This window comes from Leptonychotes weddellii, unplaced genomic scaffold, assembly GCF_054177405.1.
Source record: "Leptonychotes weddellii isolate Sample4059 unplaced genomic scaffold, ASM5417740v2 HiC_scaffold_6280, whole genome shotgun sequence".
Classification (NCBI taxonomy): Eukaryota; Metazoa; Chordata; class Mammalia; order Carnivora; family Phocidae; genus Leptonychotes; species Leptonychotes weddellii.
Window position 1 is genome coordinate 1 of NW_028031544.1, and position 10,305 is coordinate 10,305.

Below are 10,305 nucleotides of genomic sequence, written 5' to 3' on the forward strand. Positions count from 1 at the left end.
CAGTGGCTTCCACTCACCTGCCATGGTTGAATCCACATGGAGACCCTGGCCACCACGGCCCACTGAAAGACACAAGGGGACCAGGGTTGTTAAGCAATGGCTCCCTGGCAGGCGTCCTGGGAGGGGCAATGAGTCGGCAGGCAAGGCAGAAGCCCTGAGCACCTCTTTGGCACCTGGAGGCCCGTAGTCAGACAACAGCCACAGCGGGGAGCCTGAAGGGATTGGTCGCTTCAAGCCCCAAACAGCAGCTCTCCCCCAGGGCCCTGAGAATCTTCTCGATGCTGACCCGGGGATGGTCCCCTCCATTGGGCCTCAGTGTAATCCTATTGAGCATGATTTTTAGGTCATCATCTCTCTTCGAGACAAATTGAGTTCTCATCATTGACCCAAGCAAGGCAATGGCGACGCAGGGGGGCACTCTCCCATCCCCCGACCTGGCTTACCTGGGATGCTTTCTGCAGAACGGGATGCCCCGGGATGGGGGCGATGGCATGAGATGTTGGGCCCCTTGCCAGGGCTTGGCCCAGCAAGACTTGGACCTCAGGGAGCGATCTTCATCTTGGGGATGGCATCTGGGGAGAGAGGCGTGGCCAGCTGTCAAAATGTCCTGCACTGGGGCACCTGTCCCTGTGGCCAAGAGCTGCCAGTCCCGAAAGCCTGGTGCCATGTGACAAGTTGTGAGGATTGCCAGCACACACTGGGGGACTGAAAGGAAGGGGCAGGCTATAGGAGTAGAGATGCCCATACCTGGACCCTGAAACAACGGAGAATGTAGTCCCCGAGGGAACCAAGACTTGCTGATGCTGCCACCCAGGAGAAGGCTGGGCAGACAGGCTTCCCGAAAGGTAGCACCCTGTGGGTGAGGGGCCAGGCAAGAAGGGTGTATTCTCTTGTAGTTAGGACAAGGCCCTCACCCTCCTAGGGATTGGCCATCTGTGACACCCGGAGTTGGTCAAGTGACCTCGAGGACCTAGGGAGTCACAGCCCCTGGGGTCCCAAGGTCAGAGGGATGGATGCCAGGGTAATCACGTCCATGCAACTAAGGCATGCCACCCACTGTCCGCTGTGCAAGGGCACCCTGTTCCTGCACCTGTTTGGCCTCTTCCAGGGATCACTCCCTCATGTCTAGAGTGCTGCAACCATAGGCCCAGGGCCAACGCCTGTTGCGCCTAGGGATTCGAGAATCCCCTCCTAGGCTCGGTGGGCTCTTCCTGTCTATGCGCCCCAAGGGATCAAGAGGGGAGCTCCCCAGCTGCCCAAATTGGGCCCAAGCTCTTTGGGAGTCGACTGCATGTGACAGGAATTCTTGGCTCTCCCTCCCGGGGCAACTTGCCAAGGGCCAGTGCTTTAGGAATAGCTCAGGGCCAAGGTGGACAGATGCCAGTGGCCCAAGGGGCCCACATCCACCATCTGGATGGGCCCATGAGGCACACCATGAAGCAGCAAGAGCCCTCAGCTGAACGTGGGCTGACGTTGGTGACCTTACACTTTCCGGTCCTTGTCAGGGACCCACGCAAACCCTTGCTTACCCTGCACATGAGATGGTCCAAGGGCGTACTTACAAGGGGGAAGTCCACCCGCTACAGATATCCAGGGCTCCCAGTCCAATGTCCATGTGCAGCCACCCAGACACGGGCCACCCGACCCCACCCCAATGGCGTCTGCTGCCTCCCTCCAATCCCAGTGGCTTCCACTCACCTGCCATGTTTGAGGCCGTGCAGAGGCTCTGGCCACCATGGTCAGCTGAAAGTCACAAGGAGAACCAGGTGCTAAGCAATGGCTTTCCAGTTGTCCTGGGAGGCAGATAGGGTGATCAAGGGAGTTCGAAGGCCTGAGGCCCTTTGGGCACTTGGAGGCCCATTGAAAGGCCACAGCCACAGTGGGGAACTTTGGAGGATCCACCACCTCAAGCCCCAAACTACAGTGCTCCCCGAGGACCCCAAGCAACCTTCAGATGTTCATCCCGGCATGGTATCCTCCATTGGGCCTCAGCGTAATCCTATTGAGCATGATTTTTAGGTCATCATCTCGCTCTGAGACAATATGAGTTCTCATCATTGACCCAAGCAAGGCAGTGATGATGCAGGTGTGCATTAGGGCATCCCCTGAACCTGATATCTGGGGTGCTTACTGTAAAGCAGGATGCCCCGGCGGGGGGTGGGGGAAGAGTCATGAGACTTTGGGCCTCTTGCAGGGACTGGGCTTAGCAAGAAGTGGCCCTCAGGGCAGAATCTTCATCTAGGGACACGGTCTGGGGAGGGAGGGGTAGGCCAGGTGTCAGAACGCCCTGTTGCATGGAACCAGCCCATGCAGCCAAGAAGTGCCAGTCCCGAAAGCCTAGCACCACGTGGCAAGGCTTTAGGCCTGCTGGCACACAGTGGGTAACTGCAAGGAAGGGGCAGGCTATAGAAGCAGAGATGCTCATGCCTGGACCCCCCAAAAATGGAAAGCTTGACCCCTGAAGGAGCCGAGCCTTTTGATGCTGTCCCCCAGAAGAAGGTATGGCACACACCGTTCTCTAGAGGTAGCACGCTGTGGGCATGGGGCCAGTCGTGAAGGGTGCGTGCCCTTGTAGTTAGGTCCAGGCCCTTGCCCTCCCACGGACTGGCCATCTGTCGTACCCCGAGCCTGGCAGGTGCCCTTGAAGACATGGGGAGGAACAGCCCCCAGCGTCCCCAGGGCAGAGGAATGGATACTGGGCAAACCGCATGCATGCAACCAGGTCATGATGCCCATTACGCCCCTTGCAGGGGGGCCCTCTCCCTGCACCTGTTGGGCCTCTTCCCGGGATCACTACCTCAGGGCTAGGGAGCTGCTGCGAGAGCCCCAGGGCCATCGCCTGTTGCATTCAGGAACTCAAGATTCCCCTCTTTGGCTTGGTGGGCCTTTCTGTCTTGACAGCCCAAGGGATCAGGGAGGATAGCTTCCCAGCTGGTCCAAGGAGGCCCAAGCTCCTTGGAGTAGGTGTGTGGGACAGAAGCTCTGGGCTGTCCCACCCAGGTCATCTTGGCAATGGCCGGGGCTTCAGGAACAGCCCAGGGCTGAGGGGGACAGCCGCCAGTGGCCCAAGGGGCCCAGGTCCACCATCTGGACAGGCCAATGCATCACAACGTGAAGCAGCATGAGCCCTCAGCTGAACGTGGGCTGACGGTGGTTTCCCTGTACTTTCCTGTCCTTGTCAGGGACATGGCAAAATTTTCCCTTCCCTTGCAGGTGGGATGGCCCAAGGGTGCACTGTCAAGAGGTAAGTCCACCCTCTCCTTATGTCCAGGGCTACCAGCCCGAAGCCCATGTGGCTGCCGCCCAGATACCATCCTCCCGAACCCACCCCTACGGCATCTCGGCCTCCCTCCAAGCCCAATGGCTTCCAATTACCTGCCATGGTTGAGGCCGAACTGTGACTCTGGCCACCACGGCCCATGGAAAAACACAAGGAGTCCAGGATTGCTAAGCAATGGCTGCCTGGGAGGCGTCCTGGTGGGGGGAATTAGTCGGCAGGCAAGGCTGAAGGCCTGTGCACCTTTGGGCACCTGGAAGCCCACAGTCAGACCATAGCCACAGCGGGGACCCCCAAGGGATTGGTCACCTCAAGCGCCAAACTGTAGCGCTCTCCCAGGGCCCCAAGCATCCTCAGAATGCTGACCTTGGGATGGACCCTGCCAATGGGCCTCAGCATAATCCTATTGAGCACGATTTTTAGGTCATCATCTCTTCAGGACAATATGAGTTCTCATCATGGACCCAAGCAAGGCAGTAGCAATGCAGGTGGGCACTCTCCTGTCTCCCGAATCCGCTTACTGGGGGAGCTTACTGTAGAGTGGATTACCCTGGGGGTGTCAGAGCAGGAGATGTTGGGCCACTTGCCAGGGCTGGGCCTAGGAAGATTTGGTCCTCAGAGCAGGATCCCTGTATGGGTACGTGATCTGGGGAGAGAGGGTAGGCTTGGTGTCAAAACGCCATTCTCCAGGGCACCTACCCCTGCAGCCAGGGATCCCAGTCCTGAAATCCTGGTGCCGCATGGCAAGCCATGAGGCTGTCTGGCATACAGTGGGAACTGCAAGAAAAGGGCAGGCTACAGGACCAAGATGCCCATACCTGAACCCTGCAAAAATGGAGACCATGGCCCCCAAGGGAGCCAAGCCCAGCTGAGGCTACCCCCCAGGAGAAGGCTGGCACACAGGTTACCTGAGAGTTATCAGGATATGGGAATGAGACATGGCGTGCAGGGGGCTTGTCCTGGTAGGTAAGGCCAAGGCCTCACCCTCCCACGGATTGGCCATCTGTGACACCCTCGAGGGCAGGTGTCCTCGAGGACACGGGAAGCCATCGCCCCCAGGGTCCCCAGGGTAGAGGAATGAATGCTGAGCCAAACACATGCACACAACCAAGGCAGGTAGCGCACTGCCCGGCATGCAAGTGGGGGGGGCCTCTCCCTGCATCTGATGAGCCTCTTCCCCTGGATAACTCCATCAGGTCTAGAGTGTCAGGGCGAGAGGCCCAGGGCCATCGCCTGTTGTGCCCAGGGACTTGAGATTCCCCTCCTAGTCCCGGAGGGCCACTTGCTGTCTCAGCAGCCCAAGGGATCGGGGAGGGGAGCACCCAGCTACCCTGAGGTGACCCAAGCTCCTTGGCAGTTGGGTACATGCATCAGGAACTCTGGGCTCTTCCGCCCAGGGCACCTTGCCAAGTGCTGGGGCTACAAGAATAGTTGAGGGCTGAGGGGGACAGCCGCCAGTGGTCCCAAGGGGCCCACATCCACCATCTGGATGGGCCCATGGGGCACACCTTGAAGCAGCAAGATCCCTCAACTGAACTGGGTGACGGCAGTGCCCCTGCACTTTCTAGTCCTCCTAAGGGACCCGGCCCATCTTTCACATGCCCAACGGCGGACCTTCAAGGGGAAGTCCACCCTCTCCAGACATCCAGGGCTCCCAGCCATATTCCCATGCGGCAGCCACCTAGATACGGGCCTCATGACCCACCCCAACGACATCTGCGGCCTTCCTCCAAGTGCAGTGGCTTCCACTCACCTGCCATGGTTGTGGCTGTGCCGAGACAATGGCCACCAAGGCCCGAGAAAGACACAAGGAAATCGGGGTTGCAAAGCAATGGCTCTTCAGGAGGCATCCTTGGAGGAAGAATGGGTCGGCAGGCAAGGCCGAAGGCTTGATCCACTCGTGGTCACCTGGAGGCCCACAGTCAGTTCATAGCCACAGTGGGGAGCCTTGAGAGAACGTTGCCTCAAGCCCCAATCTGAAGTGCTCACCCAGGGCCCCGAGCATCTTCGGGATGCTGAGCCCGGCATGATCCCCTCCCTTGGGCCTCAGCGTAATCCTATTGAGCATGATTTTTAGGTCATCATCTCTCTTCGAGACATTATGAGTTCTCATCATTGATCCAAGGAAGGCAGTGGTGATGAAACAGGCACTCACCCCTCCCCCGAACTAGCTTACTGGGGTTGCTTACTGTAGAGAGGGTTTCCCGGGGGGCAGGGTGGGGGTATGAGACATTGGGTGTCTTGCAGTGTCTGAGCCTAGCAAGACTTGGACCTCAGGGCAGGATCTTCGTTTGGGGACATGAGCTGGGGAGAGAGGGGTGGGCGAGGTGTCAAAATGCACTGCTCTGTGGCACCTGCCATTGTAACCAAGAGCGGCCAGTGTGTAAAGCCTGTGGCCACGTGGCAAGCTGTTAGGCCGGCTGGCATATGGCAGGGGACCACATGGAAGGGGCAAACTACAGGAGCAGAAATGTCCATACCTTGACCACAAAACAACAGAGAGCGTGGCCCCCGTGAGCACTGAGACTTGCTGTGCTGCCCCCCAGAAGGCCCAGCACACAGCCTTCCAGAGAGGTAGCACGCTGTGGACTCTGGGCCAGGCATGAAGGGTGGGTGCCCTGGTATGTACAGTCAGGCCCTCGCCCTCCCACAGATTGGCCATCTCTGACACCCAGAGTTGGGCTGGTGCCCTCAAGGACATGGGGACCCATGGCCCTCAGGGTCCCAAGGGCAGAGGAATGGATGCCGGGATAACAGCATGCTCGCAACCAGGCATGCTGCCCATTCCCACTGTGCACAGGGGCCCCCTCCCTGCACCTGTTGGGCCTCATCACTGGGATCACTCCCTCAGATCTAGAGTGCCATGATGATAGGCCCAAGGTCATTGCCTATTGTGCCCAGGGACTCAAGATTACCCTCCTAGGCCAGGTGGCCCTTCCTGTCTCAGCGGCCCAAGGGATTGGAGAGGGGAACTCCCAGTTGCCCCGAGGGGCCCAAGCTCCATGGGAGTCGGCTGCATGCGACAGGAACTCTGAGCTCTCCGGCCCAGGGCAACTTGCCAAGGTCTGGGGCTTTATGAATACCCCAGGTCCAAGGAGACAGCCCCCAGTGGCCCCAACGGGCCTATATCAACCATCTGGATGGGAACATGGGGCACACAGTGAAGCAGCAAGGTCCCTCAGCTGATTGTTATCTGACAGTGGTGTCCCTGCACTTTCTGGTCCATGTCAGAGACCCAGCCAATCTTTCAATTCCCCTCCACCTGGGATGACCCAAGGTTGGACCTTCAGTGGGGAAATCCACCCTCTCCGACCATCCAGGTCTCCCAACCAGACCCTCATGTGGCCACCACCCAGACACAGGCCACCCGTACCCACTCCAGATGGCGTCTATGGCCTCCCTCGAAGCCCAGGGGCTCCACTCACCTGCCATGTTTGTGACCACACTGAGACCCTGACCTCGAAGGCCTGCTGAAAGACACAAAGAGGCCAGGGTTGCCTAGCAATGGCTCCCCGGAAGGCATCCTGAGAGGGGGGATGGGTCGGCAGGCAAGGCTGAAGGTGCTCGGGCACCTCTTGTGCACCTGGAGGCCCACGGTCAGGCCACAGCCAAAGCGGTGAGGCCTGAGGGATCGGTCGCTTCAAGCCCCAAACTGCAGTGCTCCCCGAGGGCCCTGAGCATCCTCAGGATGATGACTCTGAGATGGTCCCTTCCATTGGGCCTCAGCGTAATCCTATTGAGCATGATTTTTAGGTCATCATCTCTCTTCGAGACAATATGAGTTCTCATCATTGACCCAAGCAAGGCAATGGCAATGCCGGCGAGCCCTCTCCTGCCCCCCCGAACCTGCTTACCCTGGGTGCTTACTGCAGAGTGGCATGCTCCGGTAGGTGATGGGGACCCAAGAGTTGGGATTCCAGCCGTGGCTTGGCCTAGCAAGACTTGAACTCAGGGCAGGAACTTGGTTTGGGGCAGGATCTGTGGAGAGAGTCATAGGCTAGGTGTCAAAATGTCCTGCTGTGGGGCACCTGCCTCAGTGGCCAAAAGCTCCCAGTTCCGAAAGCCTGGTGCCACGTAACCCAAGGAAGGCAGTTGTGACCTGAGCAGATGCTTTCCGTCCCCCAAACTGCTCCTCAGGGGTGCCTACTGTAGAGCAGGTTGCCGCGTGGTGGTGCGGGGGCATGAAATGTTGGGCTTCTTGTAGGTGCTGGGCCTAGCAAGACTTGGCCCTCAGGGCGGGTTCTTCAACTGGGGACACAATCTGGGGAGAGAGGGGTAGGCCAGCTCTCAAAACGCCCTGCTCCAGGGTACCTGCCCCTGCGTCCCAGAGGGTCCACTCCCAGAAACCTGGCGACACGTGGTAACACTTGAGGCCCCCTGGCACACGGCGGAGGGACACAAAGAAGGGGTAGGCTACAGGAGCAGAGATGCCCATACCTGGACCCAGAAACAATGGAGAACATGGCCCCCAAGGGAGCCAAGCCTTGTTGATGCTGGCCCTGAGGAGAAGTCTCGGCACATCGGATTCCTGAGAGGTAGAACGCTGTGGGCATGCAGCCCAGTGTGCAGTGTGCATGCTCTGGTAGGTAGGGCCAGGCCCTTGCCCTCCCACCATTGGCCATCTGTGGCACCCGGAGCTGGGCAGGTGCTCTTGAGGACATGGGGAGCCATTGCCCCCAGGGCCCACAAGGCATAGAAATGGATGCTCGGCAAACAAGATGTGCATGCAAACAAGGCATGCCGCCCACTGCCTGTCGTACAAGGGGGCATCTCCCTATACCTGCTGGGCCTCTTCCCTCAGATCAATCTCTCAGGTCTAGATTACCGCTGTGATAGGCCCAGGGCTATCACCTGTTGCACCCAGGGATTCAAGATTCCCCTCCTAGGCCTGGTGTGCCCTTCCTGTCTCATTAGCCAAAGGGATTGGGGATGGGAACTCCCCAGCTGCCCCAAGGGGGCCTAAGTCCCTTGGGAGTCAATGTATGCAAAAGGAGCTCTGAGCTCTCCAGCCCGGGACACCTTACCAAGGGCGAGGGCATCAGGAACAGCGCAGGACCATTGGGGACAGTCACCAGTGGCCCAAAGGGGCCAACATCCACCATCTGGATGTTCCCATGGGGCACACCATGAAGCAGCGAGGTCCCTCAGCTGATCGTTGGCTGACAGCGACATCCCTGCACTTTCCAGTCCTTGTCCAGGACCCTGACAACATTTAACTTCCCCTGCATGTGGGATGGCCAAAGGGCAGACCTTCAAGGGAAATGTCCACACTCTCCGGACATCCAGGGCTCCTGGCCTGATTCCCATGCGGCTGCTTCCCAGACATGGGCTTCCTGAACCCACCACGAAGGCATCTGCAGCCTCCCTCAATGCCCAGGGTTCTTCCACTCACCTGTCATTGTTGAGGATGTGCTGAGACCCTGGCCAGCATGGCCCGCTGAGAGACACAAAGAGACCACGGTTAACAAGCAATGGCTCTCTGGGAGGCATCCTGGGAGGGGGAATGAGTGGCCAAAAAGGCTGAAGGCCTTAACCCCTTTGGGCCCCTGGAGGGGGCCACAGCCACAGGGGGGAGCGTTGAGGGATCAGTCACCTCAAGCCCCAAGCTGCAGCATTCCCCAGGGCCCTGAGCATCCTGGGGATGCTGATCCGGGAATGGTCCCTTCCACTGGGAATCAGCGTAATCCTATTAAGCATGATTTTTAGGTGATCATCTCTCTTCGAGACAATATGAGTTCTCATCATTGACCCAAGCAAGGCAATGGTGACACGGGCAGGTGCTCTCCCACCCCCAAACCTGGTTACCGGGGTGCTTACTGTAGAGTTGGACATCCCAGTTGAGGGAGGATGGGGGCAAGAGACGTTGGGCTCCTTGCAGGGGCAGGACCAAGCAGGACTTGGTTGTCAGAGCGAGATCTTCATCTGGGAAATGATCTGGGGAGAGAGGGGTAGGCCAGGTGTCAAAATGTCCTACACCAGGGCACCTGTCCCTGTGGCCGTAAGCTGACAGTCCAAAACCGTGGCAGTGTGTGGAAAACTTGAGCCAGGCTGGCACATGCGGGGGACTGCAAGGAAGGGGCAGGCTACAGGAGCAGAGGTGGCCATACCTGGACCCCAAAACAACGGAGAGTGTGGCCACTGAGGGAGCCGATTCTTGCTGATGCTGCCCCCCAAGAAGGCCCAGCACACAGGCTTCCTGAGAGGTAGCAAGCTGTGGGCACAGGACTGGGCATGAAGGGTGAGTGCCCTGGTAGGTAGGGCCAGGCCCTCGTCCTCCCACGTATTGGCCATTTGTGGCACCTGGAGTTGGGCAGGTGCCCTTGAGGACAAGGGGAGCCACGGCCCTCAGGGTCCTTAAGGCAGAGGAATGGATGCCAGGCCACCTACATGCACGCAACCAAGGCATGCCACCCACTGCCCGCCGTGCAAGAGAGCCCTCTCCCTGCACCTGCTGGGCCTCTTCTGGATCACTCCCTCAGGTCTAGAGTGCCACCACGATAGGCCCAGGGCCATTGCCTGTTGTGCCCAGGGACTCGAGATTCCCCTTCAAGTCCCGGTAAGCTCTTCCTGCTTCAGCAGGCTAAGGGATCAGGGACGGTGCTCCTCAGCTGCCCTGAGGGGGCCCAAGCTCTTTGAGAGTCGGTTGCATGTGACAGGAGCTCTGGGCTCTCCTGTCCAGGGCACACTGCCAAGGGCCAGGGCTTCAGGAACACCCCAGGGCTGAGGGGGAGAGCCACCAGTGTCCCCAAGGGGCCAAAGTCCACCATTTATACAGGTCCATGGGACACAAAATGAAGCAACAGGAGCCCTCAGCTAAACGTGGACTGACGGTGGCGTCCTTGCACTTTCCAGTCCTTGTCAGGCACCCCGCCAACCTTTCACTTCCCCTGCACATGCGATGGCCCAAGGGAGGACCTTCAATGGGGAAATCCACCCTATCCGGACATCTAGGGCTCCCGGCACAACGCCCGTGTGGCCGCCTCCCAGACATGGACCTCCCGAACCCACCTGGATGGCATCTGCGGCCT

General features: G+C 59.0%; 6 non-coding genes across 6 annotated transcripts; all 6 read right to left on the reverse strand.

The window, feature by feature from the left end:
* Positions 1 to 307: 307 nt before the first annotated feature.
* On the reverse strand, positions 308 to 388 carry LOC145719680 (small nucleolar RNA SNORD115). The gene has a single exon (XR_014142542.1). It is a non-coding gene; the product is annotated as a small nucleolar RNA SNORD115 (small nucleolar RNA).
* A 1,595-nt stretch (positions 389 to 1,983) lies between these two features.
* Positions 1,984 to 2,064, reverse strand: LOC115939491 (small nucleolar RNA SNORD115). The gene has a single exon (XR_004074295.1). It is a non-coding gene; the product is annotated as a small nucleolar RNA SNORD115 (small nucleolar RNA).
* A 1,600-nt stretch (positions 2,065 to 3,664) lies between these two features.
* Positions 3,665 to 3,743, reverse strand: LOC115939516 (small nucleolar RNA SNORD115). The gene has a single exon (XR_004074319.2). It is a non-coding gene; the product is annotated as a small nucleolar RNA SNORD115 (small nucleolar RNA).
* Positions 3,744 to 5,318: 1,575 nt separating this feature from the next.
* Positions 5,319 to 5,399, reverse strand: LOC115939493 (small nucleolar RNA SNORD115). The gene has a single exon (XR_004074297.1). It is a non-coding gene; the product is annotated as a small nucleolar RNA SNORD115 (small nucleolar RNA).
* Positions 5,400 to 6,994: 1,595 nt separating this feature from the next.
* Positions 6,995 to 7,075, reverse strand: LOC115939512 (small nucleolar RNA SNORD115). Its single transcript, XR_004074315.1, has one exon. It is a non-coding gene; the product is annotated as a small nucleolar RNA SNORD115 (small nucleolar RNA).
* A 1,872-nt stretch (positions 7,076 to 8,947) lies between these two features.
* On the reverse strand, positions 8,948 to 9,028 carry LOC115939502 (small nucleolar RNA SNORD115). The gene has a single exon (XR_004074306.2). It is a non-coding gene; the product is annotated as a small nucleolar RNA SNORD115 (small nucleolar RNA).
* Positions 9,029 to 10,305: the final 1,277 nt, after the last annotated feature.